The sequence below is a fragment of the Rhipicephalus microplus genome, unplaced genomic scaffold, assembly GCF_043290135.1.
Source record: "Rhipicephalus microplus isolate Deutch F79 unplaced genomic scaffold, USDA_Rmic scaffold_27, whole genome shotgun sequence".
NCBI lineage: Eukaryota > Metazoa > Arthropoda > Arachnida > Ixodida > Ixodidae > Rhipicephalus > Rhipicephalus microplus.
Window position 1 is genome coordinate 7,294,271 of NW_027464600.1, and position 27,583 is coordinate 7,321,853.

Genomic DNA, 27,583 nt, shown 5'->3' on the forward strand with positions numbered 1-27,583 from the left:
GTCATGCAGGCACTGCGGAATCAGGGCGTCGATGAAGTATATATAAACATTCTGGAAGAAATCTACAGGTGATCAACTGCTATCATAGTGCTTCATAAAGAAAGCAACATAGTACCAATCAAGAAGGGTGTAAGGCAGGGGGACACAATCTCCCCAATGCTATTTACCGCGTGCTTACAGGAGGTTTTCAGAAGCCTAGAATGGGAACAGTTAGGGATAAGAGTTAATGGAGAGTACCTTGGTAACCTGTGCTTCGCCGATGACATTGCATTGCTGAGTAACTCAGAAGACGAATTGCAACTCATGATTACGGAGTTAGACAAGGAAAGCAGAAAGGTGGGTCTTAAAATTAATCTGCAGAAAACGAAAGTAATATACAACAACCTCGGAAAGGAGCAGCGCTTCGAGATAGGTAATAGTGCACTTGAAGTTGTAAAAGACTATGTCTACTTAGGGCAGGTAATAACCGCAGAGCCGAACCACGAGATTGAAGTAACTAGAAGAATAAGAATGGGGTGGAGCACCTTCGGCAAGCATTCTCAAATTATGATAGGTAGATTGCCACTATCCCTCAAGAGGAAGGTATATAACAGCTGTATCTTGCCGGTACTTAGCTATGGAGCTAAAACCTGGAGACTTACAAAGAGGGTTCAGCTTAAATTGAGGACGACGCAGCGAGCAATGGAAAGAAAAATGGTAAGTGTAACCTTAAGAGACAAGAAGAGAGCAGAGTGGATTAGGGAACAAACGGGGGTTAAGGATATCATAGTTGAAATCAAGAAGAGGAAATGGACATGGGCTGGGCATGTAGTGCGTAGAGAGGATAACCGCTGGTCATTATGGGTAACTAACTGGATTCCCAGAGAAGGCAAGCGCATTAGGGGGAGACAGAAGGTTAGGTGGGCAGATGAGATTAAGAAGTTTGCGGGTATAAATTGGCAGCAGCAAGCACATGACCGGTTTAACTGGCGGAACATGGTAGAGGCCTTTGTCCTGCAGTGGACGTAGTCAGGCTGATGATGATGATGATGATGATGATGATGATGATGATGATGATGATGATGATGATGATGATGATGATGAATGACACATATGTGCGGCTGCTAAGGTAGCGCAATGATTCGCAGTGGATGTTATATAGCACTCCAAACAACATGTAAGAAGTACGTGTTAAAACCTGTTCACACCAAGTACCAAGCTAGAGTAAAGCGTTAGGTGTGCCAGATCAGAATAAGTGAAAAAGTGGGAGGGACAGAAAGAGACCTAAGTGCGCTTGGGGGTAAAGAAATAAAGATGATGAAATAAAAACGGGAGCCTAGTTTAGTGCAGCGTAAAAGTAACACAAGAGAAAGACATACATCTGTTATAGAATGCTCGTAACCCAAATACTCAAGTGAGGACTAAGTGGGAGGATGAAGTGGGGAAATATGGAACGTCTGTAGAGCCGGTAGTTACACATGACGTTTTATAGAGTTGCAGCGAACTTAGGCAGCATCAGATACGTACGCCCAGCCTCATGCGTATAGCGTAGACCTCCGTAGAAGGCATTCTGAAATGTCTGGCTGGTAAGCGGATCATGCGGGGTCGGAGGCTTATCCTGATCTTTTCTTCCTGCTGATCGAGTGCTTCGATGCTGTCGGACAACGGAATTGCTCTCTGAGCAGAATGGTATGGTGGCGTATATACTTGGTCTTCGGCAACAAGTAGTGCGAAAAGCAGAGACCTTTCTTTTCTTTTTTTTTGATTTCGGTTTCTTTTAGAGAACAGCAGCAGTTGGTTTCCGTTTCGTAACACTATATGTCGGTAAGACAGCGTTAACCTTGTTTTTTTTTTGTTCCTGGAGAGTGCTTAAGTCCAGCTTGCCGAGTAGGATAAAAACATAAAGCGAAAGGATCTAAGACTAACTGTGGCGCTTGTCGTTAGTGAGAAACATTTTAGTGATTGCTACAATAAGCGCTCCTTTAAAATTACAGTCGATGGTGTGATCACTGAAATTCCTCATGCAGAACTCAAACTACAGATTTGTATCCTTCATTTATTTGCAACTGTCGATTTCTTTTCACGGCCAAGATGATTTCTCGCTTAAAGCGGCGTCGCCGACAACGGCATTTCTACGAAATGAGCTCTCATTTATATTCATTATTTTTCTCGCACCCCTCAGCATTGTCCGCATCGGTACCGGGTATTTCATTAAATGCGTCCAATATCCTCAAAAATTAAAACGAATTCGATATGTGCTGCAGCACTAGGATCTTATTAGTTCTGAAATTAAGCTGTTTACGTTTGATGAGTTCAGCTAGCGTCGAATTCATTAGAGAATTGAAGTTCATGCGAAGAACTCACCCTAACTTTGAGCAATAGAAAAAATGGCTTATAGAAAATGTTGTGGCATAAACAAATCAACCAAATGCCGCAAGTTTCACTGTTGAATTTTGTTGAACTTCATTAACGTTGACTTGTTCCCTCGGAAACCACGCGTATTCATTTATTTATTGGTAATTTTTTGTTCGAACACTCGATATGGTGTACCGTATTAATGATAACGGGGTGTACGTGCGTTTGTAAAAGTGCAACGAAAACTCCCAAGCATTTCCCCGAGGGTGAACATGGTTAAGTGCGAATACACGGGGTGATGCTATGAGGGGTATTTATTAATTCGCACTATTATATTTATTATTCACACTATGGTGCCTTTATGGTGTAATGGTTCCTGGGAATCGCAATTTGATCACACGGGGGAGTTTACGTTAACTCACTGGCGAATGCCAACAGATTTTAACTGTACTCCCCCTCACGACCCGCTCTCGACGGGAGACTGAAAGAGAAGGCGGGCGCGCGAGAGAGAGGGGTGCGCGCGCAGCTGCAGCGAGCGAGGAGAGCGGAGGAGCGAGCGAAGGGGGAGGGGGTATAAGGCGCGTTACTGACACCGATATCAGCGTCGCGTCCGTGGCTTATTCGGTAGAGCGTCGCGCTGCGGCCCGCCAAGTCCTCTTTCTTTTAAAGATAGAGAGAAGACTGCGGACGCCGCCGACGGCGGTGGATGGTTTTGGGTCGCTCATAAAGCGTATTCACACTTAAAAAAATATTGCTTTGATTACGCATCGCCTCCCAACCAGCGTTCTACAGTTCTAAGTGGGCTGGGAGAGCTCATCGGCGCCTGTCGCACGCGTGCGTTGGCGGAGACACGGCCGCGGCCATGGTAGAGACGCCGCCGACACCACTCAGCTCGGGGGGCTGGCTGCTCGGCCATTGGCTCGGCATAGCACGGGCCCTGCTGCTATCGCCGTCCGGTGGCCGCCGGTGTAAGGCATCATTCTCCATGCCACTGCGACGGCCGCGATCGGGGAAGTGTTTATGTTTATAGGAGGGAAAAGAAAAGTGAGCCCCGTAACTGTCTACTGTCTGCATCAGGATGCGACACCTCAACAGTAGCAAACAGGGGATGGCGGTGAGGAGGGATTAGAAAGACAGAGTTAAAGGTATATATATATATATATATATATATATATATATATATATATATATATATATATATATATATATATATATATAGAACGATGCGCTTGGACAGCGAGCGAGAACCTATCGAGGTCGGCACACTAGTAAGTATATTCTAGGCACTGTATCCATAGAAATGAAAATCGGACGCGATGAGAGCGCCGTCTGAATTCTAAAAAGACTAGAAAATTGTTATTTTGCTTTTCACAAAAAAGTTTTTCATATCTTTCACACTCAATATTCTTTTCAGAACTAACAATAGCGAAAAAAGCTGTTTGTATACTTTATAGCTGTGCATAAAATGAAATAGGTTTCAAAAGCACAAGGGCGTTTCGATAAGGCGGCATAGGAGGTGACACCAGGGTCGTCTGATTCCGCGCCAAGGCTGCCACTCTCTCTCAGTTTATCTCGTTTCCGTGATGCATTATGCAGTAAATTACTGATTACATGTTCACAAGTATCTCGCATACTTGCTTCAGTAAGTTAGTGATGCCGCACCGCAGCCAAGCGAAATGACAACGCTGGTAATAGAAACTTACCGTGATAAATCATTTTATTGCAAGTCAGTTGATGCTTACAAAAAATAAAGTCCACGCAAGTCAAGTTTTAGCAAGTACACCAGTGAACAACACGAATGCATAAGCGTTCATATGCGAACAAGGTACGTAAACACATAGGCCCAACGCAGATTCCTTGAGCACAGAAGCTTCCCAGCGCTGGTGGCATCGAACATCACGAAACCTTCCCTGGTGTTAGTAAAAGTTTACCGCTAGCGTCCTTGTCCTGGAAGGACAGACGGACGGATGGACTTACACGCGGACGAGCGGCCAGAGAGACAGATGCACAGACGGATGGCCAGACGCACAGATGGACCCATGGACGGACGGATGGACGCACAGATGAACGCACCTACGGATGCACAGCCGGATGAATGCATGGACGGACGAACGAATGGACGCACTTATGAATGGACGCATGGATATTTGCACCGACGGACACACGGACGAACGAAAGCATGAACGAACGGACTGACGGACGCTTCGCCCCACTCATCCTCATTCAGTCTGAGTATGCCGTGATTTCTTTGTCCTCTATTATCAAGATCGTTTAACATTTTTATTTTCTTAAATTTGAGGACATCTTCAGAAAGCATTCACAAATAACAAATATTTTTATTCAAATTACTCGACACACGCCAGTAACCGGGCACGGACCCTCAGGATTCGAGTATATAGGCTACAGGAATGATTTTTTGTTAAAATAGGATTGTTACCCTTACATTTTTCAGCTCAACGCAGCGCTTCAATCTGCAAAAACAAATCACAGCATATCCACGGAGTGCATGATGAAGTGTGGGGCGGAGCGTCCGTCCGTGCTTCCGTCCGTCCGTTCATGTGTCCGTCCATCTGTCTCTCCATGCTTGCTTTCGTCCACCCATCAGTCAGTCTGTCCGTCAATCTGTGTGTTCATCCGTCCCTGTTTCCGGCCGTCCATCCGTGCTTCTGTGAGTCCGTTCGTCCGTATGTCTCTCCATCAATGGTACCGTTCGTCTGTCTGTCCATCTGCCCGTCCGTGCTTGTGTCCATCCATCCATCCATGTTTCCATCGATCCATTCGTCTGTGCTTCCGTCCGTCCGTACATCCGTTCATGCGGCCGTCAGTCCATCCATGCTAACGTTAGTCCGTCCATGCTACCGTAAGTCTATCCATGCTGCGTCTCGTCCCAGTCATAATCATTCACTGCGTGTATATGCTGTGAAAACCAATAATGCAATCTTGTTATAATATTCCTAAGATCATATACACACAACGTCATCTATTGAGCAAGTCATAATCTAGACGTGGTACATGCTACATATGGAGGAGGGAGCGACCCACTACCTAAGGAGCTTCGCCTCTAAAAGATGATTTCATCATAATGTTGCCGATGAGAGTCGCGAATTGAAAAAAAAAAAACAACGCTTGAGGCATATTCAAAGGTGTTTTCTTCCAAAAAATGTTTTAAAGCGGCGAAGTGTGTAGACCCTCGCCCGTTTATTGACTGCGTTTCGGAACGTCAGTCAAATTCTGTTTCCAGCACTTGCTAGCAAACATCCCGCGGCGGTTAAAACTCGCTAGTTCGCTGCAAAGCGAGTACTCAGGGCAGCCTTCTGTCAGGCATATTCAGGCCTGTGGGGTCTCTAAGCGCCCGCAAGAGCTATCTGAGGCTCTCAACAGTTCCCAAACGCGAAGCGGCTTTCAACCTGTGTTAGTAACGGCGCAAAAAACTCGAGATGAACGTGATCGGGGGTACATGCACCACACGCTGCTTTTTTTGTTCTCGGAAGCAGCAAAATACCCGTAGGTCACCGCATTGAGTCCCGACTACAGCGGCCGCATTTTCGATGGAGGCGAAAATGCTGGAACCCCGTTTGCCGAGACTTGGGTACACGCTAAACAACCCCAGATGGTCGAAATTTCCATTCCCTCCACTATTGTGTGTCTCATCATAATATTGTGGTTTCGCTACATTAAACCCAATCAATTATTATTAACAGCAACAAAATGGAAAGATAAGCGATGTCTTCATTCAGAAATGCTCTTCATGTTCTATACTACGGTACTGTTTTGGCGAGATAAATGCTTAAGCGACACGCTGCTTTCCAGGAGAATGCAAGCTCTCCAGGTGGAGGCAGGAATTTGAATGGGAAATGAGATATAGAAGTTCGCTAGCGAATAATGTGACCGCAGTAAGCGCAGGACCGGGGGCCTAGGCAGTGGTCTTTGGCCTGCAGTGGATGCCGTCAAAATGGTGATGATGATTATGATGATGATATGCAATGTTATGTGGCGCTTTCACGCGTCTGATTTTGTTTTGGTCCGCCACAGTAGATCAGTGGGGCTGACTCACAGGTTGCGGGTTCGATCCCGGCTGCGGTATACAAACTTTGGTGGAGGCGAAATGGTTAAGGCTTGTGTACTCACTGTACGATGTTAGTGCACGTTAGCGAACACCAGATCGTCAAAATTTTCTGAGCTATACATTAAACGGCGTCTCTTACAATCATATCGTGTTTATGCTAGGTAACACCCCAGATAATAATACTATTAATATAATAATATAATACTCTTATTAATTATACTATTATTATTATTGTTGTTGTTTTTTGAGCATGCCTTTTTAGAATTTTCGAAGCTAGCCTTCGTTCGTTAAATCTTTATATATATAATTTCACACATAACCTAACTAAACGTAAAACTATGTAATAAGTCAAAAAGTGTAAATCAAACTATGAGAAGAGACGAACAGCATGTGGTAAGCACGTCATACTTTGCTTGCATTGCAGGGACAAAAATACGGGATTCCAAAATTATAATCTTCTAGAACAACCTCTAATTGTAGCATATACTCGCGCGATGTTCACTAACTCGTACAGTATATATTTTTCCGTATATTTTTATTGGCTCAGTGAACAACGTGTAAACTTTTTCTACCGTTACATTTTGCATATTTTATATACTGTGAACACAAAGTCAACGGAAGTTGGGTATGATATCATAAGTCAACAATAGAACAATCTTGCAAGTTGAACGATAGAGATAATTGTGAGCATAAAACCATAAAAACAACAGAACACGTTTTTAAAAGACAATTTAAGTAATCTCTGCGAAAGAAAACGACCTAATAACTATCCATTCATATAGTTATCAAAATTTTCAAGGAGTTATACTAACAACTTTGTTATTATGTTACAAAAGTATTTTTCAGTTTTGGAAGCTCCGTCGTGTGTACTTCTACCTGGAAGACACCGCAAGGACCTGGCTCGAGAATCGCGAGTCCACGGTCCGAACGTGAGATGTCTTCTGCGGCGAATTCCTGCAAACGTTCGTGAGCGTCGCTCGCAAAGAGAGGGCCACTGCGTTACTAGAGACCCGGGTTCAGCTACCAAATGAAAAGGTTGCCATTTTTACAGATGAGGTGACCCGCCTATTCCGTCACGCTGACCCAGACATGCCTGAGGACAAGAAAGTTCGTTTCCTTTTGCAATGGGTCAAACAGGAGCTCTTCGCGGGACTAATGAGGAATCTGCCGAACACCGTCTAAGAATTTGTATCCGAGGCGACCGCTATCGAAAAAACCCTGGACATGCGTACCAGACAGTATAATCGTCGCCTGACTCCAGAATGCGCTGCTGCTCAAGCCAGTGACTCCGAAGACCTGCGTGAAACGATCCGAGCAATCGTGCGAGAAGAGCTGCGCAAGCTGTTGCCTTCGGCGCAGCCTCAAGTGGATTCAATCGCCGACATTGTGCGATAAGAAGTTCGGCAATCGCTCCGAATTCCCCAAACACCGCTGCCCGAGCCAGAAACTATGAGCTACGCCGCTGCAGTGTGCCACAACGCTCCTCCCCGTCCACGCCAAAACACCACCCCGTCGCACTTCCGTCGCCAGACGCCACCGCCGCAATCACCCCCACCGACGTCCTACCGTTCGCCAGCGGGCCAGCGCAGTGTGCCGAGGAAAACGGACGTTTGGCGTGCACCTGACAACCGCCCGCTCTGCTATCACTGTGGCGAGGCCGGGCACACATACCGCCGTTGCCAGTACCGACAGATGGGACTGCGTGGCTTCGACGTCAATGCACCGCGTCCGCAGCCAGGAGAACGGCCACGTGACATCGCCGACTACCTGACAGGAACTCAATGGACACCACGAAGTCCTTCCCGTTTGCCGTCGCCCAGCCGCCGCATGTCATCGCACCCCCGGCAGTACTCTGGCCCAACGCGGGGCTGGTCTCCTAGCTCTAATCCTTGAAACTAAGGGCAGCAACCGATGGAGGTGCGGTTGCTGTGCGACGAACTACCGAAGATCCTCCGACGACGACGACGCCGCGACGGAGCTTTCCGAACACAACGCCAACCAGGCAAAACTCTGACGGCGAAAGCTCACTTACCGAAGGTGGCCTGACGACGCAACATGGGAGCAGCGGAACAAGCCGACGCAGCCGTGACCCGACGCCACGCCCTAAGTGTAATGCGAGACGGCGAACTAGCGACCTCGACGTTCTTATCGACGGCCACAGTGTGACCGCTCTCATCGATACTGGAGCCGACTATGCCGTCATCAGTGGGTCGTTCGCCGCGAATTTAAAAAAAAGTTAGGACAGCTTGGAAAGACCCTGAAATCCGCACAGCCGGAGGTCATCTCGTAACGCCTGCAGGAATCTGCACACCGAGAGTCACCATTAACGGCCGTATTTATCCTACAGACTTCGTAGCTCTACAGCGTTGCTCGAGAGATGTCATTCTTGGTATGGACTTCTTATGCCTCCATTGTGCTGTCATCAACCTAAGAACAAAGTCGATAACGTTATCCACAGAAGAAGCACTACCGCCACGCACGCCGTCAGGAAACCATGCCTTGAATGTGCTGGAAGAACAAGTCACCATTCCGCCTCGCTCCAGCGTCATTATTTCAGTCAGCGCTCCTAAATCACCTGACTTGGAAGGCGTCGTTGAAGGCAGTCAGCATCTGTTGGTCACCCGAAATATTCGCGTCGCAAGAGGAATTGCAGAGCTACGGGGAGGCAAAGCAACAGTTACGCTCACGAATTTCAGCAATGAGTACAAACATGTGAACAAAGGAACAACGGTCGCATACATCGAAGAAATTGAGGACGCCAACAGTGCTTTCGCCCCTCGCCGATTCTGCGGAACCTGCTCAGAGGAACCAAGCCCCTCCCAATGCTTTCGACGTCAATCATAGACTTCCGAACCATAAGCAAGAACAGCTCAAGGCCCTGCTTCTGCAATACGAAGATCGCTTTTTATCGTCATCAAAATTTCGGCTGACCCCAATCACGAAACACCGCATCATAACCGAAGAAAATGCCAGACCACTTCATCAGAGTCCGTACAGGGTTTCGACGCGAGAACGTGAGGCCATGAAGAGACAAGTTGATGAAATGCTGCGGGATGACATCATCCAGCCGTCCAAGAGTCTATGGGCATCCCCCATGGTGTTAGTGAAGAAAAAGGATGGGACCCTACGTTTCTGCATAGATTATCACCGCCTGAACAAAATCACAAGAAAGGACGTGTATCCTTTCCCACGAATAGACGATGCACTTGATCGGCTCCATAACGCCAAGTACTTTTCGTCAATAGACCTAAAGACTGGCTATTGGCAAATCGAAGTCCACGAAAGAGACCGAGAGAAGACGGCGTTTATAACACCGGATGGCCTCTTCGAGTTTAAGGTGATGCCCTTCGATCTTTGCTCAGCGCCTGCAACTTTTCAACGCGTTATGGATACTGTACTGGCAGGATTGAAGTGGCAGACTTGCCTTGTGTACTTGGACGACGTCGTCGTGTTTTCCTCGAGTTTCTACGAGCATCTTCGGCGCCTTGAAGCTGTACTTCAAGCTATCAAGACGCCCGGACTCACACTGAAGCCAGAAAAGTGCAGATTTGCGTACGAAGAGCTTTTGTTTCTGCGGCACGTGCTTACCAATTCTGGAGTTTGTCCCGATCCACGGAAAACAGCCGCCATCGCCGACTTCCCGCCGCCCACTGACAAGAAGGCGGTGCGCCGATTTCTGGGCCTGTGCGCCTATTATAGGTGGTTCGTGAAAAACTTCGCCCGCTTCGCCGATCCACTCACTAACCTTACCAAGGCCGACGTGGGGTTCAAGTGGGAAACGCCGCAGGAACACGCTTTCCAGGAGCTTAAACATCGCCTCCAGACGCCTCCGTTACTTGCTCATTTCGACGAATTCGCCGAGACAGAAATACACACTGACGCAAGCAGCGTAGCTCTTGGCGCCGTTCTTGTGCAGAGGGCTGATGGACTTGAAAGGGTTATTAGTAACGCCAGCCGATTGCTATCCAAAGCAGAAGCAAATTATTCCACAACAGAGAAGGAGTGCCTTGCCATCATCTGGGCTACGTCGAAATTTTGCCCCTACCTCTACGGCAGGCCCTTAAAAGTTTTGAGCGACCACCACGCCTTGTGTTGGCTAGCCACCTTGTTGGACCCTTCAGGTCACCTCGCACGATGGAGCCTGAGACTTCAAGAATATGACATTACCGTCGTTTACAAGTCCGGCAAGAAACACTCCGACGCCGACTGTCTCTCTCGTGCGCCTGTCGACCAACCACCACCTGACGACCCGGATGACGACTACTTCTTGGGAGCGATTACTACCGACGACTTCACTGAACGACAGCGGGCCGACCTGGAACCTAAAACCCTAATAGAATACCTAGAAGGCAGGACCGCCGAAGTCCCGAAGGTATTCAAGCGCGCACTTGCGTCGTTCTTCCTGCGAAACGGTCTTCTTCAAAAGAAAACTTTTCACAGCTTCGAGTCAAGTACCTCCTTGTGGTGCCTTCAGCTCTGTGACCAGAACTCCTGCAGACCCTGCACGACGATCCGACAGCAGGGCACCTCGGTGTTTCTCTCACGCTCACGAGGATACAAGAAAGGTTCTATTAGCCACGTCTTACCACCGACGTCACTCGTTATGTGAGGAGATGCCGGGACTGTCAACGACGCAAGACACCACCAACAAGGCCAGCGGGACTTCTGCAGCCAATTGAACCACCTCGCCGACCTTTCCAGCAGAATGGTATTGACCTACTGGGGCCGTTCCCGACGTCGGCTTTCGGAAACAAATGGATCGTGATAGCTACCAACTACCTCACCCACTACGCCGAGACAAAAGCCCTGCCATAAGGCAGTGCATCCGAGGTAGCTAAGTTCTTCGTCGAAAATATCGTCCTACGTCACGGCGCCCGGAGGTCCTTATCACCGACAGAGGAACGCCATTTACTGCTGACCTAACTCAAGCGATCTTGACAAACCACCGCCGGACGACAGCGTACCACCCACAGACCAACGGCCTCACCGAGCGGCTAAACAAGACGATCGCCGACATGCTGGCAATGCACGTCGATGTCCAACACAAGACGTGGGACGCCATTCTTCCGTACGTGACCTTCGTATACAACACGGCGGTGCAGGAGACGACGCAGATATCTCCATACAAATTGGTCTATGGAAGGAGCCCGGCAACGACGCTCGATGCCACGTTACCCAAGGTCACGGAAGAAGAAAACCTCGATGTGAGTGAGTACTTTCAACGCGCCGACGAAGCCCAACAACTCGCGCTTCTCTGTATCAAGAATCAACAGACGACCGACAGCCGCCGTTACAATCTTCGACGACGCTTCGTGGAATACCAGCCCGGTGAACGTGTTTGGGTATGGGTGCCGATACGTTGACGTGGACTAAGTGAAAAGCTTCTGCGATGGTACTTCGGACCGTACAGGGTGGTTCGACGTCTCGGCCCACTGGATTACGAGGTTGTCCCCGACGGCATCACGAACTCTCAACGACGCTGATCGCGACCTGAAGTCGTCCATGTCGCGTGCCTCAAGCCGTTTCATGCACGTTAACAAACTGAAACAGTGGTTTTTTGTATTATTATTGTATCGCAATTTATTCATTGTACTTTCTCTCATTATTGTTGTACCTTCATTCTTAGTTAAAGCATCGGGACGATGCCTTTTTTGGATGGGGGCAACGCCACGTTCGATTTCTCAAGTTTTGTTATCGCCCCAAAACACTACACAATCCTCAGCGCAAAACGCGCGTGCAGTTTTCGAGAAGCTTCCGGACTTTAGTAGATCATTTCGATAAGATCACGCCCACTCTGCGAACTGTACAGATTATTCTGGAACCTACGCCACCGCAAGCGATAACGCTAGAGCATTCGATGGCAAGAGTATAAATGCTGATGCACTTCGCCGCTTGTCAGTAGTTGATCGACGGCCGACGCTCCGTTCGCTGCTATCTGTGCAAGACTGCTACTGTAATCGGACTTTCCGTTTGCCGGGCACAGGTTCGCCCAAATAAACTGTTAAATCCCAACACAAAGTATTTTGTCTTCGGGCACGTCACGACTCCGTGACATTATATAAATTACGCTTAAAATTGATTGATTGATTGATTTGTGGGGTTTAACGTCCCAAAACCACCATTTGATTATGAGAGACACCGTAGTGGAGGGCTCCGGAAATTTTGACCACCTGGGGTTCTTTAACGTGCACCCAAATCTGAGTACACGGGCCTACAACATTTCCGGCTCCATCGGAAATGCAGCCGCTGCAGCCGGGAATCGAACCCGCGACCTGCGGGTCAGCAGCCGAGTACCTTAGCCACTAGACCACCGCGGCGGGGCCACGCTTAAAATGCGAATGTCTGAAAATTATTGTCGATGTTTTTGTTGTTGTTTGCCGACCCGGTTTTGGCTTTCAACAAGCCCCGTCAGAATTATTAAAAACTAGTCAACTTATCAGTAAATTCAATACTAAATCATTTATTTGAGCAGTGCCTATACATTAAACAATAACATGGGTATTAATTGAACAGCAAACGCTCCTTCCAAAAGCGTGCCCCATGCCCTCAGATGACATTTAGGATTTTTCGACCATTTTTTGTTGTCATGTGCATGCTTTCTCACGATGGTGAACTAGGCAGTTAGAAGGTAAGAACTCACGACCGTCGCCCCACCGCGGTGGTCTAGTGGCTAAGGTACTCGGCTGCTGACCCGCAGGTCGCGGGTTCAAATCCCGGCTGCGGCAGCTGCATTTCCGATGGAGGCGGAAATGTCATAGGCCCGTGTGCTCAGATTTGGGTGCACGTTAAAGAACCCCAGGTGGTCAAAATCTCCGGAGCCCTCCACTACGGCGTCTCTCATAATCATATGGTGGTTTCGGTGCGTTAAAGCCCACAAATCAATCAATCAATCAACTCACGACCGTCACCATAGTTGTTGCCAGCAGCAACTGAACTGTTTCGCTCCTAAGCAGGTGGAAAAAGGTCTTAATGTCTGCGTGAAGGAATAATTGGGTTAGGAGGGAGCATTTCGCAATGCGCAACAAAGAAATAGAAGGAAAAAAGAGACAAAGAAGGAGAGAAAGAAAGGAAGAAAAAATAGTGAAGAAAAGGAAGAGAGAAAGAAAGGGAGAAATAAATAATTAAGTAGAGAAAGAAGGAAGGAAGGGAGGAAGTATGGAACGAAGGAAGGAAAGAAAGAAAGGAAGGAAGGAAGTACGTCAGGCATTAAGGCGCGAGCCTCCATTTGCTTATTTTTTTCTCAATATTCGAGGCGTTACCGAACATTTTTTCATAAGTTTCGAGAGAAGGCCAAAAACAAACGCCAGCATTAACGCAGCTTTTGTGAGCCGAGGCCTCGGTTACCATGTGTAACAGCATGGACGGGTATATGTATCCATGCACCGGCAACACCTTCCTCCACAGCATGCAACAAAGAGACGAATGCGCACATAGCTTTGCTGCTGAAAGACGTGCGAGCACCTTGCGCCACCGAAAACACGCGTTTCCCACGTAAACGCCGCTTCACGGCATTTCGTCCTTTTACTTTCTTTAAGTAGGTACAAAGGTAACACGTGCTGTAAGTTTACCGTGTCTGTTTAGGTTTGTCAGCAGGGCCAAAGCAACACCGCGTTGGCGAAGGGCTCTTTGGCGCTGATCTTGTTTATCAGCTCGGTAGCGTCCTACTAATAACTCTATGCCAACGCCACGGCTATACAAGGAGCCGGTCCTCCCATAAATATTAACGTCCGTTCCACGCCCCTGTGCTGTATAGGGGTTCTATATATAGACAGCGGAAAATGGTATCAGGCTGCGGCTGGCTCTGGCGTACGTAGACTACACAGCTGAAAGCTTGTTATGCCTGCTTGTGAAGTTAGGTAAACAGCGAACACCCGGAAATGAAGGCTAGCTGGGAGTGGTCTCAAGCTTATTGCGTGTGTGCGCAATCTCAGTTAGTGCAAAGCAATATTTACTGAAGCTCCTCGCGCTTTTGGTTGTTTGTTGATGGCTTGTCAGGCTGGTTTGGTGAGGACGTCAATGATATACGCGTGCTTATCGGCTTTTCGGCTCGCATTGCTGGATGTTTTGCTAATTCTTTGACGAAGCAAGTTTCTCTAATGCTCAGTCGGTCACGTCGTGGGTAAAAACACCGCTTCTACATCTTTCGATTTGGTTATATAACCATATCGTCAATCGAACTAAAGGAAGTGGTCCTGCACCTGTGTATGTAGTACACGTTACCTTACTCTTTTCAACTAAATTACCAAGATGTCTCAAATGACTGCCATACACTTCTTCGATGCATTGAGACAAGTCTTAGAAAAGCAGGCTGATGTCATTGCGTGCTATATCCCACCCACTATTAAAACGTAGCAGGTAAGGTATTGTGCTCGATAAAGCTATCGCAATTTTCGGCCACAGTGACCGCAGTTTGATGAAAACAAAATGCTCTAACGTCTAGGTATTTCTATTAGGCTCATGTGGTTTGTGGAGGTAATACCGCAAAATTATTATATGTAATTTAGCCTCAGTGTGATTAATCTGAAAATAGGTTTTCGAAACAATGCAGCACATACATTTGAGAAGGAATGCGCCTTTAGGTGCGATTGTTCTCTTGCTGCAAATGTAAGTGCAAGTAACATCTTATATTTCATATCTGTGCAGAAATAGTCATGGGGAAACAGAGAAAGCTAGCCTCTCATCACACTGATTGAACTAACAAAGCTCTTTAAAATTACCACTCAAGCGTTGGTGACAATTATTTACGCGAGAGCACCAGGTGCCTTTTCAAATGCGAAATGTCGCGGTTGGGGGCGTCAACTCGAGAGGTGGAAAAACGATTATTGAGATGACGTCGCACTGTGATGTCTTCATGACGTCGCAGGACACCGAAATTATAAGATCATTATGACACTATGCGATCTCGTATAGCGTGACGTCACATTAATACGAAACTACATGACTTCCACTTTTGTTCAAAGGGGGGGGGGTTGATTTTGAAGGCACTGCCAAAGTATGTGATATGCACAAAGCTTCCAGTGCCATTGATTTTTTTTAGGCAAATGCGTAAGAGACTGTGGGATGTTTCGGCAAGCTATCAGGAGGAGGCGTGACCTTCGAAGAGCCGTGCGTGACGTCCGGCAAAGTACGCAGCGGTGGTTCTCTTTGTTTACAGTTACGCACTGTCGGTGCGATGGCCTACGCAATTGTGTAGAAGGGGTGCCTGATGCATAAGAGTCGTGTTCACGCATTGGGGCACATATTTCTCTACTAAATGCATACCTTTAAAATCTCTTTGGATTTTGCCACTTGATCTACGCACCCCGAAGTGTTCTTGCGTGTTTTCCTAGAACTTATTCCTGTATGACTAAAGATAGCGTGCTGCTACAGAGCTGATGTGCAGGATTTGTATGACAGTGAGAGCTCGATCATGTAGCCACTGACTCTCTCTCATAGATATGCGTCATATGCAGTTAAGGTAATGGACGAGATCATCACGGGGAGACCAAATTACCTGCTTACTGGTCACGAAATGGTGTCGGCTCTAAACCTTCAGTTATCGTGAGGCTGACAGATTCACTATGTGTTTGCAGACACAGCAATGTGCGGGAAGAGAAGCCTATGAGTTCGCCTAAACAGGTCATATGTAAGTTGTGGCAGAGTGTGTGTATCCGGTAATATAGTTGGCGGTGGTGACGTTGCCTCAGACGGAGTCATCCCGGCAGATTTGCCCACCTATATCTCTTTCTCTCCTGTGCGTTTCGTCAAGTATAACTTGATACGTACGGTTATTTTAATATGCGTAATACTACGAATGTAAAGATCATGACCCTTCCTCAGTCAGCGTACAACAGGTATACAATCACTTACAAAGTGGCAGGTTTGCATATAACTGGCCGCTTTGCGCACCCTCTGCCATATTTACGAAGATGTTTCTGTGGTAGAAGTATTCATTAAGTACGTTTCAAACAATCGTGAGTGTGAAAAAATTAATTGATGGGTGAAACCGACCAATGACAGGCAGACTTCCCAAGTACAACATTTTCATTATTGAGCCTGATTGTCCTAAACACTTCCTTTTGCATACTTTAAGGAGTGATATCAGCCGCCAATTACCTTGATGCCATATGAATCAGTAATAGCATTTTATAAGGAAATCCACAGTCGGCATGTAATATATTCAGGTGATCTGTGACCCGGCATCTTCGGAGACATTGCTTTTGCCGTAGTTAATACAGTTATTATATATTAAATGAATGTATCTACATTTCGGTTGCTAGAGCAGTAGTGAGGCACCAGTACTAAATGTATTGTCGCGTGGTTATTTTATTCTGAATTTTGATTGACTCGATATTCTTGCGCACTTTCGTTGTGACCTAATAAGGCTTGTATGCAGCCATGCTACATCCTTTTTGTCATATATCATGGGTCATCGCCAACATAATATTCAGCCAAAGAACCCATTTGCCAGACTTCACCCTTGCACGAGTAAACATGATAGCGTCGTCTCGTAATCATGACTTTTTCAAGTGCTAGAAATACACTACATTTCTTAGCTTAAGTCATTTCGTTGTGTCTACTTCGTCTATATAGGAGTCCATGTAATAGTTAAGACAGTGCGCCAAACATAGCGATGTACAGCCACTCTTGTCGACGAAGCTTGTAAAATATACTCACGTCTACACCACTTCATACACTTGTGGGTGGTTATTTTAGCGTTGGTCCTCCATGAAGTAGCCGCTCTTTTCATTTCATAGGTCCTGCGGTGACTGTGTTTATCTCTGCTTATGAGCTCCTCATGGAGTTTTGAAGACTTCCGGATTACAGGTGGTCATCCCCTTCACCCTTTCTTTTAGCACCCATTCTCACCATACCCTCCCAAGCACGTCATTTGTGCACGGGGTGAATTTCAATGCTACAAATATAGTTATATCATTGGACCAGAGAGGAAATTACATTATTTTGAGACAAAGAGAGCACTTTTTTTACGCAACAATACGGGTGACCTGATTTCATATGGCCACTATAGTTGTAGGCGATGCCACTTGCCCCGGTGTAAGGTCTGAAGTTGGTTTTCAGGGTACCGTGGGCCACTGCTCACACCCTATTAAAACTCGCGTCCGCCTAGTAACGCTCACGCATCCTTCGCTGAAGTTGGCATACTGGCCGCGTTATGGGGGTGACGCTGCTTTAGCGGTGACACTAGAGTTACTGTATATGCTGACTTTAGGTCGCTGAGTTGCGCCACTCATAGAACTCACCGCTCGTGCCCCCATTTGACAAGCGCGCTCACGTGCGCAGAAGATGGCCATTTTAGGTAAAGACAACTTTATGGACGTGCGGGTGTTGCATACGTCTAGGGGCTTTAGATACGCCGCGCCACTGGCGCCACCACCACCGCTGCCCAAGCAGTCGGGCGAGCCGATCCCGCGTAGTGCGGAAGTACTACTTCGTCGGTGTTGCGATTTTGTCTTGTGTTGTCCGTTTTTAGTGAACGTCAGCGTTAGTGGTGTCCGTGTGGAGCAGCTCCGTGACTCAGTGCTGCGTATAGTTGCCACGATGACCGGATGCCACAGCTACGTATAGATATGCCGAAAATTCTCGTTGGCTTGCGTTATTTGTAAAACACGGAAGCATACTTCTAGCAATTGTTTTATTGAGCCACCTGCCTAATTGTTTAAATCAGCGAAAAGCTACGTGAAATGAGTCATGTGCGGAAGTCAAGTTGTTGCGAATTGTGTACACGATTATCGACAAATTAAGGCAAGGCTTTCTCGTTTGCTATTTAAAACGAAAATATCTTCCTATGGTGACTGCCATCGAACAAGCTATAGCATCAGTAATATATAAGACAATTCTTCATTCAGGCTTGCTTTTCTTTTTTTCGAAGCAAAAGTCATTGCGCCCGCGACGGATTATGAAGGAGCGAGAAAACGCACGGAGCCGCCGGGCTGCGTCGGCTCCTACATTCAGAACTGGTGGCCTTCCTGCATGACATGGACGTCTCGACGGGCGAGATGGCAAACTTATTCACAGCGGAACACCAGATAACACGGAGAGGGAAGGAGCAATCCTAACCAACTGGCCCAACTTACCGTCTTACTGCGAGATGGCGAACCTATCCGCAACTCTGCTACCTAAAGGTAGCATATAGAGTAACTCTAGGGGACACCATCCTGGCACGACTGGTGATGCGGGTGCATCAGACTCGGGCTCTTCGGCGTTTGGCATCATTCTTGCGCACTCGTCACACGAAGGAGGTCCAGGAGACAATTCTACAGCTGGTTATGGCCAAATCCCGTAGTGATTCAAAAACGTTGGTGCCGCCGCAATCGCGGTACATTGCGTGTCTTATGTTATTTCATTACATTAGCATTTTGTAAGAGCTATATTAGGGGCGAAGCTCCTTATGGCGTGGCTTGGGCGTCCCTCGTATGTAACCACCAGTGGCACATACCCGAAATAGGTATAACACTTGACCTCCAAGGTGGTGCCAGTGAGAGATTTCTTCTGTGCGTTGTTTAACAATAAAAAATAGTGCTCAATGTACATGCCAATGGCTGCTAATGGGGAATGAGAGACATGAGCATTCGGCTTTTAGTCAACGCGCACGCTGCGATCCCCATTAGCAGCCATTGGCATGTACATTGAGCACTATCGGACAAGAAAGGGATGCTACATTATACTCGCTGGGTGTAACCTCCTTAGCTTTAGAAAGGTTTAGCGAGCGTTGAGCCGCAGTGCCATGAATACAATGAACTTGTATATACCATGAATGAACTCAAGGTGGTTAAAAATGCGAAGTAGATACGAAGCGCAAGCCGTAAGAAAGTAAAAGCCGAATTCTCCTGTCTCTCATTTCTCATTAGCAGCGATTGGCATGTAAATTGAGCCCTATCTGACAGGGAAAGGTTGCTACGTTATACTCGCTGGGCGTAACCTCCTTGGTTTTCGAAAGGTTTAGCGAGCGTTTGGTCGTAGTGCCATGAATACAGTGAACTAGAATATACCATGAACTCGAGGTGGTTAAAGGTGGGAAGTGGACCCAAAGCGCAGGCCGTAAGAAAGTGTGCATGTGCCACCTCTCGTTTAGTCCTTGGAATGTCCGCTGGATGGCGGTGCTTCTATATGGGGAATATATGATAAAAAGATGCGAGATGGTGGGACTTGGAGTGTTGAATAGATGAACGAACGGACACACAAACAGATGCATGGATGGACACATGAACAGACGCAGGGGCGGATGCATGAAAGAACGCAGGGACGGGCGCACAAACAGACGCATGGACGGTCACACAGACGGACGCATGGACGGACGAATGCTTCGCCCCACTCTCCGTCATTCATTCCGTGGATATGCTGCCATTTTTTTGTCATGTTACTGTAGTGAATTGTAAAATGTGGCCAGCGAGGACACTGGTATGAAGAAGCTACTAAGTAATGACTATGCGTTGGTTTGCACGACGGCTTGAATGGTGCTCGCTTGTCTCATGGGTGGTGGTTCTCGTTCGAGACAGTGCAATCATGACGTCAGCAGTAAAGTGAAATAGGCAGCACTCTTTCAGCACATTGATTGAAACGGTTTGTATCAGCTAGAACACAAAACATTTTTAGACTTAATTATTTCCACAAAAAAAAATTGGAAAGCAAGCACAATGTCACGCCAGGCTTGAAAATGCGAACCTGGACAGCTTTGAAGTCTTAATCTGCTTGCTTCTGGGTCCTTGCTAGGCTTTAGCTCGGTGAAGCTATAGATTGTTTCTGGGTTGCTTCTGCGTTGTTGCTAGACTTAGGTCATGCTAGGATATTTACAGGCTGCTTGTAGTTTGCTTGTAGGTTTTATCTACGTCATGCTAAGTTGTTTACCAGTTGATTCTGGATCCTTTCCAGACATTAACCAGGTGATCCTTGGTTGTTTCTATGTCGTTGCGGAGCTTCGTGATGGCGATGGGTTCGGTAATGCCAGGTTGCTTCTAGGCAGCTGCTACGCTTTCTAGCTCTGCTATTTTTCTGAATTGCTTCTGAAGTCGTTGCTGTCATCTAGTGTGTTGCTGAGTTCTAGGATATTGGCTGTTTTGTTAGGCTTGGGGATCATCGACCTTTGCTCTTGCAAGCCTTGTGCGACACAGTGCAAGTCTCCCCATTTTTTCTCTTTCCATCAATCACTTCTTTTACAGCAAAAGCTGTTATGAGATCATAAAACCCGGGTCACGCGCAGTTGTCCACCGCCGCTGCCACCACCGTTGTCCGTAACCACATCATGTGAAATTAGAAAAAAAAACCTAGCACCAATGGCACAGTCGGGCTCAAACCCGGGTCCGCTGGGTGCCAGCCCAGTATTCTACCACTCAGCCACGCCAGTGCTCGTGGCTTATTGAAAAACTTGCCTTCGGCAGGCTTGATGTCGGGAATGCAATCGCGTTATTACGACTTAAACAGCGTTTTAAAGCAGCGAAGGAACAACCAGTCGTCGCACAATGCAAATGGCGTAACGAGTGGGCTGTCCAGTGCTCCAATTCATTACAAAAGCTTGTTATTGTTCTCCTAATAACTGTGGCGTATACCCACTTCAGCCATAATTTCTCGTCGTCATCAGCCACTCCATGAACAATTGGCACAAAATTCCTTGCAAGTGTTTAGCGGATACACGCTTTTCAGAAGAATGACAAAAAATAGCATAGCGAATGCTGACCTACCACCCCAGAAAATTTATTATTAATAACTTAGTGGGTATCAAGCAAGTGTGATTACAGTACTTGCCAAAAGAATGTTTTGACAGGCTCTGAAAGGCCGCTCTTCTAGCTTTCGCTGTGACTGGGCTGCACCTTCCGCGCAGGCCTGGTGTTTTAGGGGCGAAGCTCCTTATGACGTGGCTTGTGCGTCCCTCGTATAGCGTAACCAGCAGTGGCACATACCCAAAATATCGGTCCTTACGATTTTGACCTCCAAGGTGGTTCCGGTGAGAGATTTCTTCTGTGCGTTGTTGAAAAATAAAAGATAGCGCTCAATGCACATGTTAATGGCTGCTAAGAGGTAATGAGAGACAGGAGCATTCGGCCTTTAGGTAACGCGCACGCTGCGATCCCCATTAGCAGCTATTGGCATGTACATTTAGAACGATCTGACAAGAAAGGGTTGCTACGTTGTACTCGCTGGGTGTAACCTCCTTGGTTTTAGAAAGGTTTAGCGAGCGTTGGGACGCATAGCCACGAATACAGTGAACTAGTATATACCATGAACTCGAGGTGGTTAAAGGTGGGAAGTAAACCCGAAGCGCAAGCCGTAAGAAAGTGTGCATGTGCCACCTCCCGTTTAGTCCTTCAAACGTCCGCTGGATGGCGGTGCTTCTATATGGAGAATATATGATGAAAAGATGCGAGATGGTGGTACTTGGAGTGCTGAATAGATGGACGAACGGACACACAGACAGATGCATGGATGGACGCATGAACGGACGCAGGCGCGGATGCATGGACGAACGCAGGGACGGACGCACGAACAGACGCACGCACAGACGGTTGGATGGACGCATGGACGGTTACACAGATGTACGCAGGAATGGACGGAAGCAAGAACAAATGGACGGACGAATGCTTCGCCCCACTCCCCATCATTCACTCCGTGCATATGCTGCCATTTTTTTCTCTCTTCTCTCTCTCTTTCACGTGTTTGACATGCCTCACTTCGTCGAGGTGTCTTCCCGTTTAATGTTCGCACCTGGTGTACTCGGTAGTGAGGCTTCTTCAATTTATGTGGCACACGCCCGTCTCAGGACTTTCGCACGATGGAGCAGAACTTGACGACGGCTTAAGAAGCTTAGATGTAAAGAGTATTAAGATAACGCGTTTTGGTTAGTAATAATGGCAGTTTTTGTGTACACGTTGTACATACCAAAGCTTTACGGCTGGCTTACACAGCCTCGCTTTTAAAACAAAGTCGTAATTTTCTTGTGATATAGAATATAAAGCAAACAAATGCACAAACAACTGAAAAGAAGAAAAGAAGAAAGTGCGAGAGACCTCTGCAACAAAGAGAAGTTTATTGACTTCCAACCAAGGATAAAGTACATGACAAAAACATCGAGCTTCAAGACTACAAAGGGTGCATGTACAATCAGGAAAGCACCACTACCAAAGACGTAGAAAACCCCCTGGATTGGAAGGAAATTGGACGAGTAGAAGTGTCTTGCACTTACGGATTTCGGCGCAAACCATTTTCGAGTGTGCCCACGTTCCTTCGCAAAGCGGACTAGCTTGATCAAAAATGGGAAACATGTAATAGCAACCATGAAAAAAAAAGGAGAACGGGAGAAGCTGTTTGTTCTTTATTTCGAGTTCTGGAAAAACTCGGATCTGAATCGGACCAATGTCCTCGTAGAATGACAAAAGGGCAGGATAATGGGGCCTGGCCTCTGAACGGACCATGGCTTTGACTCTTGATTGAAACACTTGTCGCTGAGGAAGGACAGAAGATTATTGTGTGAAACAATTAAGTTGGCATTGTAATGCACGCCTTCTTTTATTTAGCGCGTACATTTCAATTGTCCTTCCACAACATTCATTTTCGTGCTTACGAAGTCAAAGGCTAATATTTTTGCGCCGATATCTTCTTCTGTTCTGTTTGAGCTTTTCTACAAAATCATTCCTGCACTATCGGTGTAATAGGGGCATTTATTGTGATGTGTTATGGGGAAGGTGGTTTTTCAGAGGCCCATGAGTTGGACCCGCAAGGGTATACGGAGATCGGTGAAGAATAAAATGTTCCGCCTTTGAGAAAAATTTATGGTATTTCGAAGAATTTGTATGGGCAAGTGTTACAATGTATATTGACAGCCATTGATGGTTAATGGCTACTGTTATTGCCGGGGCGCATACATAGAATGGGGACTTTGAACAAGATCAGTGGACACTGCAGTGTACTTGAAGATGCTGGATGATCGGCCATTTACTCAGTGAGTGAAACAACTTTATTGTTGATCCGACATAAAGGGGGAAGAAGTATAAGGAAATTACAGGAAGACTCTAGCGTGCTCCGACATCCCGAAGCAGCAACCTACTCGCGTCAAACCCGTGGGGTGCCGCTTTCAGCCGTTGGCATTCCAGGGTGCCAAGCACGTGCTGGACCACGTCTCTTTGGTTGCATGGCTCTTGGTTCTTGATTTTGCTGCTGATGTCAGTTAACATTTATTCTTGGTTTTCCGGTGGCGGCGCACAGTCGTAAAGGAAATGTCTCTGTGTGGCTCGCACCATCTTGCAGAGTTGGCATATATCTGTGGAGTGTACCTCCCGGCAGACGTGCTTTGCCCAGACGGGGGTATTCACTTGACTTGTACTTGCAACTGCTTAGTGTGGCTGCATCGCTGCGTTGTATATCTCGATGAGGTGGTGGGCAGAGGCGTCTGCTCGTTCTGTACCACTGCAGAACGTCACCGTAAGTCGTGATGAAATACTCTTCGTCTTCGGTATCGGATCGTTCCGGTTCCGAGGAATGTTTTGACGAAGACTCGTGACTAGTTCCCCAAGCCCGTGTCCAGTTCCCCAGCATGCGCAGGGAACTGCTTGATGGTAAAGTTGGTTTTAAGTCTTGTTATTGTTCAACATACTCTTGCGGTGGTTCTATGTACATTGTTTGTAGCAAAGTTGAATATTGCCGGCTTTGAGTCGCTGAGAACCATGCAGCGATCCGGGATCGCCATTGCCAGTGCGATTGCAAACTCCTTGGCTTGCGTGGGCGACTTGCATCGTACGCTTCCCGAAGTTATGAGTACTCCAGCGTCTGCTGCGATGACTGCTGCTGCGTACGTGTTTGGCCGGTGGGGATACTTCGACACGTTCACGTGATACGTGCGCGCATCATTGGCATGCCCCTTTGTGAGGGTCATGGCTCTCGCCATTCTTCGTTCTTGGTACACTTGCGGGTGCACGTGCTTTGGTAAGGGTGGTGCCCTCAGTGCTTGAAGAATGTCCCGAAGTAGCTGCTTTGCTACCTCCGGGGTCGTCCCTGGCGCGTTGATCCCGATGCGTTGGACCTTTACTCAGGAAAATATCTTGGGTGTATGTTCTGCAAGTACATTTGCCCAGAAAGCCACACGAGCCCTTCTACCTTTCTTGAAGGCAACATCACCAGCGGCAGCCTGTGAAAACATGCACTACGTGTGTAGTTTGCAATGTGACCTCCTTCTTACCCATTTTGTCTTTTCTTTACTATTTTATTCCTCTCTTCCTACGTGTAGGGTAGCAAACTGAACGTAGTTTAATTAACCACATTACCTTTCGCATATTCTTTCTTTCTCTCTCGCTCTTTATCTCTCTAGTGCGAGTGAAAGCGTGCATGTAACGAGCTCATACAGCCAAGTGAGGCTTGTGCGTGTCCTAGAGATATTGAGCGAAGCCCATCCTTGGGCTATGGTCAACACCTCACGGCGTGTTAAGGCATTGACAAAACTGCGATTTCCGTTTAGAAACATGACGAGTTAGAACACGTTTACAAACGACGTGTGTGTTGCAGGAGCTCATCGTAGTGGACATGTCCACGGTTCATTACTTTACCGCCAATCTTAAGTACTGCAAGATGAAAGTGTGAGATCTAAAAAGCACATTTTTAAAGCCTCCAGAGTATGTGAACGTGGCGCAGTCGTCTTATATACACCTCAAACTTTGACAGGTGCTTCGACGAAACACTTATGAACAGATGTAACTTAAATATCGCATGGACTACATGACAAAGTGCTGCGAAATACCTAATGAAGACCAAGTAAAAGGATAACATCCAAACGTCCGGTGGTTACGGCACTAGAGATGTTACCAAAAAGTCACAAGGACTTAATGCTGTCGCTTTAGATGAGTGTGGAGAGAATTTAGGGTTTTTTCTTGACTGTTTAACGTCCCACACGGCTCCTATTAATGATTTCGTGGAATGGACTTCTATACCATTTTGGTTCCTTCTCGCTGTACTTTCCCGACTATCATTTACCTTTATTCATTATTGTTTATAGAGTCATTTCTGAAGTTGTTGCTCTTGAATCGGTTGCTCCACTGTCCCTCCAAGATTCCGCTAGAAAAAACCAGGCTTCGCCCTTTCTGTAGGGCGCAACAGTTCAGACGGAAGATTAAGAGCAGCATCAAGGCCGCACTATGCCCTTTGTTGCTCCTGTATCTATAGCGATGGTTCCCGACAAGGGCGCCACTCTTTTGCTTTTCCTTCTGAAATCCCACTGCACTTCTTTTTATATATGTCTCCCGTCAGACATTTCTTTGACACGCTTCCCACTCGGCAACTTCTTTTGTGGGCTCGCAACATTGGTAATTGACGTTGGAAAGTTCCCGACCGCTAGCCTCGTTTTTCTCTCTATGATGACACTTTGTCATTGGCTTTGGGAGCAACTTTGCCTCTGTCTCCCTTTTCCAGATCATTAGCGCTGTTAACCATTTCTTGGGGTGCTCTGTACCAAAGTAGACTTGCCATTGGTGGGTCACTGCAAGATTGTTATTGAAGTTATAGAGTGAGCGTCCTGAATTCAACCTAGTCCTTTTCATTAGAAGAAGCCACTTAAGGAAGTGGAAACTTGAGCGCTTCTCTTGTGAACTCCCCTGGCCGTTCACGACTGAAAGATTTGGCTGAGATGTTCACAGCAGCGTCTGGTTTTCGCTGTATGAATTTTAACGACGAAGCTATTCAAGGTGGAGAGGTAAGGTGGAAATAAAATCGGGAAAGGTGGTGGTCAATTCTTGGCCTATCGATAACGTCAACTAGCAAGGTGTTGGAGCAAAGAAAAAAGGAAGAGGAAAGGAGGAGGTCTAGACCCCCAGCTCCCTTGCATGCACAGTCTTCGCGCATATACAGTGCGAAACTCCTCTCACCAAATATGACCGAGGTTTCAGGATCCGTTCAAATATAAAGTGTGTGCTGCTACAACAAGAGCAACTTCATCGCTACATATATACAGTCTTAGCGGCTTCACCGTCACTACCCAGCACAATTAACTAAGAGTGTAAGTACAGTACAGCGAGTGTCAAAGTCCGTTCCTTGTTCGTACTTTTGCTTGCGTTTCTTTGTGGTTATGATTTCTCAGCTTGCATTATGCGTTCTCGATAGGGTAACTATTCTTTATCTTCAATTTAAGAAACAATGCTATTTTTCGCACTGATCTACCAAGTCTCAGTACTGTTGGTGTGAAGGCTCAATATTATTAGGTAGGACTTGGCGTTAGGTACCGTATAAAAGTAGCATCCGCCAAATGTGTTTAAGCGGTCACGCCTGAGCCATTTGGGCAAGCTGTTTTTGCGTGATTCAGAAGTCTGCATGTGCTTCGCGGTAAAGTTAACACTGCTACGTGCATTATAAGCTCTCAATAATGTAAGCTTAAGTAACGCTTACATTTAAGCGGTAAACGCAAACTGCATTGTTTGTCGTAGGATTAGCTTGTAATTGTTTTGATTTGAAAATAGGAATCAAGTCGTTTCAAGAAAGTTTCCACCTTTTTTTTTCTTGAGAATGAGTCACAGCGCAAAATACGATTTTGTGAAGCTTCGTGTGAGTAAATAACTTGTGGTTGCTTTCCATGCTATTTAACTGTTTGTCGGTGCTTCCAAAACTTGCGCCCGATTTGACTCATGTGCTTACATTCGATTTCTCGTTAAATCTGTTACAAAATTTCTTGACAGTTAAAAGAAAAAAAAGATAATAACCCCTAAAAGTCCGAGAAATAGAGTTTGCAGCTGTGCAGAAAAGTTGGTGTTTTGTGGTTTCTGGTTGTATGATCCTCAAAGCTAAAAAAATGACAAAAACGTTTAAAGAAGTACCTAAAGGGGTATATGGTAGCTCGGCCGCCAGACTTTCTCTCAGGTTTTAAGCAGAAAGCTTCAGCTGCAAAAAAAAAACTAAATTCGAGCTGGTTACATAAAAGCAAGGTGGCATGTGTTTTATGGAAGTTATTATTTATTCAGCACTTGAACTTTTATTTGCACACCTACACCTAAGCAGCAAGAAATTATTACCGCAGGCCTTCCTAAAATGCAACGCACCAATTCGACCGTAAAAAGCCATAGACTATCACTTCATGTAGCCTTCCTGATAAAGATGTCGTGGATTTAGATTAGGACTTTTTTCATTTGATGTAAATGTAAAAAGGAATTAAACATGGATGTATTTTCGACCTCGTGGTGCACACTGACAGATAGTCTACAGCACGATTCATTATATTTG